This window comes from Mustela nigripes, chromosome 8 (genome assembly GCF_022355385.1).
Source record: "Mustela nigripes isolate SB6536 chromosome 8, MUSNIG.SB6536, whole genome shotgun sequence".
Classification (NCBI taxonomy): domain Eukaryota; kingdom Metazoa; phylum Chordata; class Mammalia; order Carnivora; family Mustelidae; genus Mustela; species Mustela nigripes.
In genome coordinates, this window is record NC_081564.1 from 81536453 (window position 1) to 81543509 (window position 7057).

General features: G+C 35.4%; 1 pseudogene; it reads left to right on the forward strand.

The window, feature by feature from the left end:
• Positions 1–996: 996 nt before the first annotated feature.
• Positions 997–1384, forward strand: LOC132023988 (10 kDa heat shock protein, mitochondrial-like; annotated as a pseudogene).
• The last annotated feature ends 5673 nt before the right edge of the window (positions 1385–7057 follow it).

A 7057-nucleotide genomic window follows, 5' to 3' on the forward strand; every position in this document is an offset into this window, starting at 1 on the left:
CATTCTTTTCTGCCAGTGTTTAATGGGTTGTTTTTGTCTCTGGCTGCCTTCAGAGTTACCTATTTTGGTTTACAACCGTTTTACTGTGACGTGTCCATGTGTGACTTTCTCCATATTTATTGTATTTAGATTTAATCTTCTTTTATTTTTAAATTTATGTATTTCATATAATTTTTAATATTACTCTCTATATCTGAACTGGGTTCTTTTTTTGTTTGTTTTTGTTTTTTGTTTTTTTACATTTTTTTAAATCTTAGATTCTGTGTTTTCAGTTTATATATTTATATATATATTTATTTATTTATTTATTGTCACCTCCCCCCCCCCCCCTATTCTTGTGGTAAAGCTTTTATCCTTGTTCTTTTTACTTGGGATGATTTTGGATTGCTTCCTGGATACTGTGAACATTATTTTGTGGGTACTCTGGATTTTGTCATACTATTCTAAAGAATGTTTATGGTTTGTCTTAGCAGGTAGTTAGTTTGATGTGATTCTAACTAGAAACTGTCGCACCTGCAGTGCATTGCAGCACAATACTTTATTTAATCAGCCTCCTATTGTCCCAGGAATATGTGGTTCAAGGACAATACCAAGACTTGGTAAAAATTTATACATCATATATGGAGCTGCCTTTCCTCTGGATTTCTCCTTTATGGATTTGGCTGTCACTTTTCTGTAACACTTGTGCCTTGGATTTCTTTTATTAGACTTTTCAATGAGAAACAGAGAGTCTTCCTAGCAGTTTACTTTCTTGCATCATGAACACAGGTAATCTATAGATAAAGCCACATGCATACGCACACATACACACACACCAAACTAAACTTTCCTCCTTTAGCAGTTTTGTTTTGTTTTAGTCTTAAGTCCTTTTCAAATCTCCTTATTTTTATTTATCCTTTAGGAATTTCAGACATTTTAAAAAGTATCCCTTATACTTTATAGTTATTTTTCATGTTTGTAGGTCAGGTTGTAGAAGCTTATTTCTTTATGCCAAATTGCAATTCAAACAATAATGTCTTAAATTGGATAACCATCAAAGGACTCTTTATTGATAGTACAAACTGAAGTAGCCTGAGTCATGACAGGGCAGGCATTTAGAAACTTTATTCTCTTCTTTGACTATTTTAATTGAAAGGAGCGCAGCTGAAACTGTAACCAAAGGAAGTATTTTGCTTCCAGAAAAATCTCAAGGAAAAGAGTTACAAGCAACAATAGTAGCTCTTGAATTGGGTTCTAAGGGAAAGGGTGTGGAGAATCATCCAGTTTGTGTGAAAGTTGAAGATAAAGTTCTTTTCCTAAAATATGGAGGCACCAAAGTAGTTCTAGATACAAGGATTATTTCTTATTTAGAGATATATACATATTTAGAAAATATGTAGACTGAAAAAAAAAAGAAAATATGTAGACTGACATCATTATTAAAGTGGCATGAAGTAAAGATGCCCATTCCAGTGATGTTGTGAAATCTTTTCATCATATAAATAATTTTCCTGTCTCTCTTTGATAATGAACTAATGGTATACAAACAAACAAAAAGGATTCTTTATCATCACTTGGTAATAAGTTTTAAAACTCCAGTGATTTTTCAAAATGAAAAATGTGATCATTGCCGAGAAAAAAAAACACATATATATGTAAATATATACATGTACATATATATATTTAAAGACTCATCAGTTTTGGGAAAAACACTCAGGAAATAACATTGGACAAGATGATATCTCCTATTTATTGTGATTTAAAAACCAATGTGTCCATTCTATACTTAGACACTCGGAACTTTTTCCTGAAGTTTGCCATCAGTTAAAAAATAAAAGTCTTACATTACTAGCAACTAAAGTTGGTTAAGATAGTTGACTAACTTAATTTTAATTAATTTTGAATGATATATTAAGATTACTCCCTACAAACTACTTAGCTTCAACTTTCAATCTACTTTAGAATTATCTGGAAATGAGGGGAAAAAATGCAGACATTCACATACAACCATCACACTGCCTTTTAACATGTGCTCCGCACACATGGTGACTGCTCACTAGGTGAAGACAGTATGTTCATCACGAGAGCTGAGTGATGAATGAGACTGCAAAGATTTCTCCTCAGAGTGTATGCAGTGTAGTTTGGAATGCATATTATTATAAAATACACAATATTTTAAATCATCATATTGCTGTAACTAGAAAAATACAAAATGCTTCATAAGTACAAGTGTGAAAAGTAGAGTGCTGACTCAGTAGGAGGTAGATAGTCAAGGAGAGATGCCTTGACATAAATTGCAGTGAAGACAACATTTTTACTAATTTGGGTGTTACTCGGTGAACACATAAAATCATTGTTGAAGATCTGTTGGTTTTCATAACATAGTGAAAACAATGATTAGATGCTGAAATATGTAAGGTTTTTCTTTGATACAATAATATTGATTTGCAGTGAGAGAATGGAAGACATACAAAGCTGATAAGAGATGAGGTAAATTATGGAAAGCAAAGATCATAAACTGGAAACTCATGCTACCAATTTAGATTTCCCCCTCAAAAAAATTGAGAAGTCATCTATAGATTTTAGGCCTGTTTAAATTTGCATTTTCACAAGATCTCGTTTGTTGAAGAATGTATTGGAAGGAGGTAAGGGTAGATACGGGAGGGGGGGGATGAAACTATTGTGGTATTCCAGGAGAAACTAGGGTGTTTCTACTAGGGGAGGAGGAGAATGTACAGTTTCAAGGAAAATATATAAAGTAAAATTAAGATTTTGGAAGTCATTAGCTCTTTGAGGGGAGTGAGCAGTAAGAGGAAAAAAGATAAGAAAGCATATTCTTTTGTGTGACTGGATTTTACAACCATGTATGTTGACACTAATTAGTATAATAAGAAATGCTGAGTAGGACCACATCTGGGGTTCATTATGGACCTTTTGAATTTAAGGTGTCTGCATAACACTCAAGAGACTGGAGTCAGGGGCGCCTGGGTGCCTCAGTGGGTTAAGCCTCTACCTTCGGCTCGGGTTGTGATCTCAGGGTCCTGGAATCGAGTCCCGCATCATGCTCTCTGCTCAGCAGGGAGCCTGCTTCCTCCTCTCTCACTGTCTGCCTGCCTCTCTGCCCACGTGTGATCTCTCTGTCAAATAAATAAATAAAGTCTTAAAAAAAACAGAGAGAGAGACTTGAGTCATCACGTTCTGTATGTTGGGAGAACAGACACAAAGCATGAATCTGATACCACTGGGATATGGAATAATGATTACTACTGAAAGATTGCTAAACTAGTATCTGTAATGTGCCACTTCCATTACAAAATAGGGAGGACTCAGTGTATTCTGAGACATAACATTAAGTTCAGAATTTGTTCCAGATCTTGCGGAAAGTCTGAATGTGTTTAGTTTGTGTACTATTCTTTTACAACTAATTGCTATTATTGAGACCACAATATATTCCTTGGTTAAGGATAAATCCTGTAAGTGTCAAATAGTGTAAAAATTATCCTTTTACCTCCAAGTTTTTTCTCATTTATCAGAATTTTAAATCACTGTAACAGAACTACCAAAATCAAAACCCAACAACAATAAAACTAGAAAAGCAAAAGAATTAAAATAGGAAATACTGAATCCCAGTGCCTTCTTCTATCCTTACCAAATATACATATGATTACTTTAAGGACAAGGTTAATATGATGATGCAAAAGATGAAGAAAGTATCTGGAATGCCTTATGAATATCTAAAGAGAGCCATTACCTCTATCTGAAGTGATTATGGAAATATCAAGAATGAGGTAGCATTTAAAATAGCTCACGAAAAATTAGTAAGACTCCTATAAATAGAAATAGAGATGAAGAAAAACACCAGGCAGGGATTCAATAACCAGAACTGTGATGCAAAGTAGAGGAAGATAATTTTTGGACAGTACATATTCTATTCTGAGTATAACTGTGTAGGGAGAGGCATGAAAAAATAAAAAAATAAAAAAATAAACGTACATAATATAGTTACTCCTGAGTATGGAAGACCATGCAAGCTAGGTTGAAGAGTTGTGGCCATTGCACCAAGTTGTGTTTGGTTTGGAAAGCACTTATTACAGGTGTCTGATGAGGGAGTTCCACAGGAATGTGGGAGGAACTGTGACAGTAATTTGCAAAGTGTAGGCAGAGTTTTCAGAGAACGATCACTAACATTCCAACCCCAAAACATCAGTTCAGGTGGAAAAGCTGCAGAGTACAGGAGAGTATATATGGGTCCATTTGGGAACCACTTGGGACAGCAAAGTGAAATATGTGAATATTCCACATATGTGAAATATGTGAAAAATCCACAAAAGTGGAATTTTGTGAAATCAGCCTTGAGTGTGACAGGAGCTCACAGACCATTGAATAGAGAGCTGTGTGTAACTTCTAAGGCCATTTAAGAACACTTCCTTTTCTTCATTTCTACCTTACACATTGCATGTGACCTCTCCTTGCCAAAGGACAGGGAAACAGGATTTTGAAAAACATATTTACCAGTCATATACAGGGTGCTAGTGTCACCTTGGCAAAAATCAGGCAGTATCAATTATGTGGCTGGTTAGTAGTTCTCCCTCAAACCAGTCATACTATGAAGGAGACACATGCATCAGAGCAGAAATGAATAAGCAAAGCTTTAGAGTAGTTAATGTGGTGGCACATTTCAATATTATTTGGAATGTGGAGAACATCTAGTAGGAAATAAATTTCACTTTTAAAGAAGGTGGACAGGAAGAAGGGGATACAATAGGAAAATTGGTATAGAGTAGTCAAAGACCTCTGCTAGGAAGTGTCGGAAATATATATCACCTATACTTTTTCTTTCATATCCTATTTCTTATCAGATGTTTCTTTTCTATAAAGTTTATAAGAACTCTTGGCTATTGAACTATTTATGTTATCAGTACAACAAGTTTCTGAATGCATTTAGGAGATAACTTGTAGCAGTCATCAGTACTGTTTAACAAATATTTACAGCTCTGTTTTTCCAGCCTAATGGAAAAATTGAATTCTCCAGCACTCTTCAGAGTTTGTGGTAGTCATGGGAATTGGTTTGGTCTATGCCATGTAAAGAAAAATGGCCTCCTTACATGCCAGAACTTGAAGAACCCGATGCCATATTCTCTGCCCACTGCTATGGTGATGCAGGAAATCTGTCATACTACTTACCAGAGTCCCTCTGTTCACCCACAAAGGACAATGTAACATGAGCAAGAGGAAAACTTATTTTTTGCTATGTTACTAAGATTAGGCAGTTTTTGAATCTGCAGTGAAAGTGGGCTTATCCCAACTAACACAATGATGTTGAAAGCACATGGCCATTAAAAAAGACAAACATGAATTTACAACTTCCTCCACACATTTTCATGTGTGTGACTATAGGAAATCGTGTATACTCTCTGAGTCTGTTTTCTAAGAAGTGTTCTTAATTTTTGGAGATAATGTACACAAAATACCAAATGTAGAAGGCATTCAATAAATTGTATCTGTTGTTATTAGAATTTGGTCTACAGTATAGCCCTGAACTCATTCATCCAACAAAATTGGCTAGTATGTAGGAGAAAAAGATCATGCTAGGAATACGTCTATGAATAATGATACATTCTTTAGAAATCTGCAACGGAGGGCACCTGGGTGGCTCAGTGGGTTAAAGCCTCTGCCTTCTGCTCAGGTCATGATTCCAGGGTCCTGGGATCGAGCCCCACATCAGGCTCTGTGCTTTGCAGGGAGCCTGCTTCCTCCTCTCTCTCTCTCTCTGCCTGCCTCTCTGCCTACTTGTGATCTCTGTCTGCCAAGCAAATAAAATCTTAAAAAAAAAATATTTAAAAAAAAAAAAAAAAAAGAAATCTGCAACGGATCCAAGGAAAAAAAAATCTATTGTTTCCCTGGAGATTTTGTTTTCCAAAAACAAAGGTTAGTATTCTCTTCATTCATATTCACTTTTCAAGTAAAGCATGGAAATTAAATAAAACAAAATGTAATAACTGTTTTCTCTACTAAAGTTGATATCACTGTCCAGGGTGAGCAACACTTCATGAATAACACATTGAATCATTAGCATATCAAAGAAGATTTCCTTCTGCTGTATTTCACCAACTGTCTGAGGTCTTTGATTTGAACTAAATGACATTTGGGCATGCTGTGACTTCACAAAGGATTAGCTAACGCACAGAACCTAATCTCCTATCATTTGGGACATTTTGTATTAATTCAAATACTTAGAAAACAAGTGCATAAGTGAATACTTTGCAAGAAATGCTGCAGCTCCAATCTGCTTCTTTCATCCTTAAAATAAGGACTTTTATTATGATCCATTTAGATGAGGGATTTTTTTTTTTTTTTTTGGTCACAAACAATTTCATGGTTAGATACACATTTTGTTCCAAATTACGTGAAAAATCGAGAAGGAGAGACACATTCCATGTTGGAAATTCTGCCCAAAAAATAACACTGGGAAACATGGGCCTAAGTCACTAATGCCCAAAGAAGTATTCATTTGTTCTTTTGTTCAGACAAAAGACTGCATTCCAACATCTGGGGATATGCAGATGTGCAGGATTCTGTACTTCCTCATTGTTGCCTTGTATTATCTTTAGAATGACAGGTAAATAATATCCTAAAACACTACTGGACATTTTGGCCGAGGCAGGTGGGGTAGGACATGGTACTCAGACAAAAGGGCAGATTGAGTTGTCTAAAGGTGGCTTCACAGATAATTTACCGTTTAGGCGGGATCTTACATTCAGACAGAAAAAAAAACTGATGAAAAAAGTGGTGTGAGAGAGAAAAAGAGGAGAGAGAGGGGTGCATTTTGGGGCAAAGAAGCAGCATATGAAATGTACACTTACATAAAGAAGAAAACAGAATATGCTGAAAATTGCAAAATATTTTAGTTGGAAAGTTAGGTGCATTTGTCTGAATCAGATATGAGAAGACAAAAAGCGTCATTGGAGGGAGGGCCTTACCAAGATTTATCTTGGATGCTGGACCAAAAATGGACTTTTAAATTGTGTGGGTAATGAGGTAACAGTAAAATTTTACAAGTGTTAAAAATGAGGTTAGA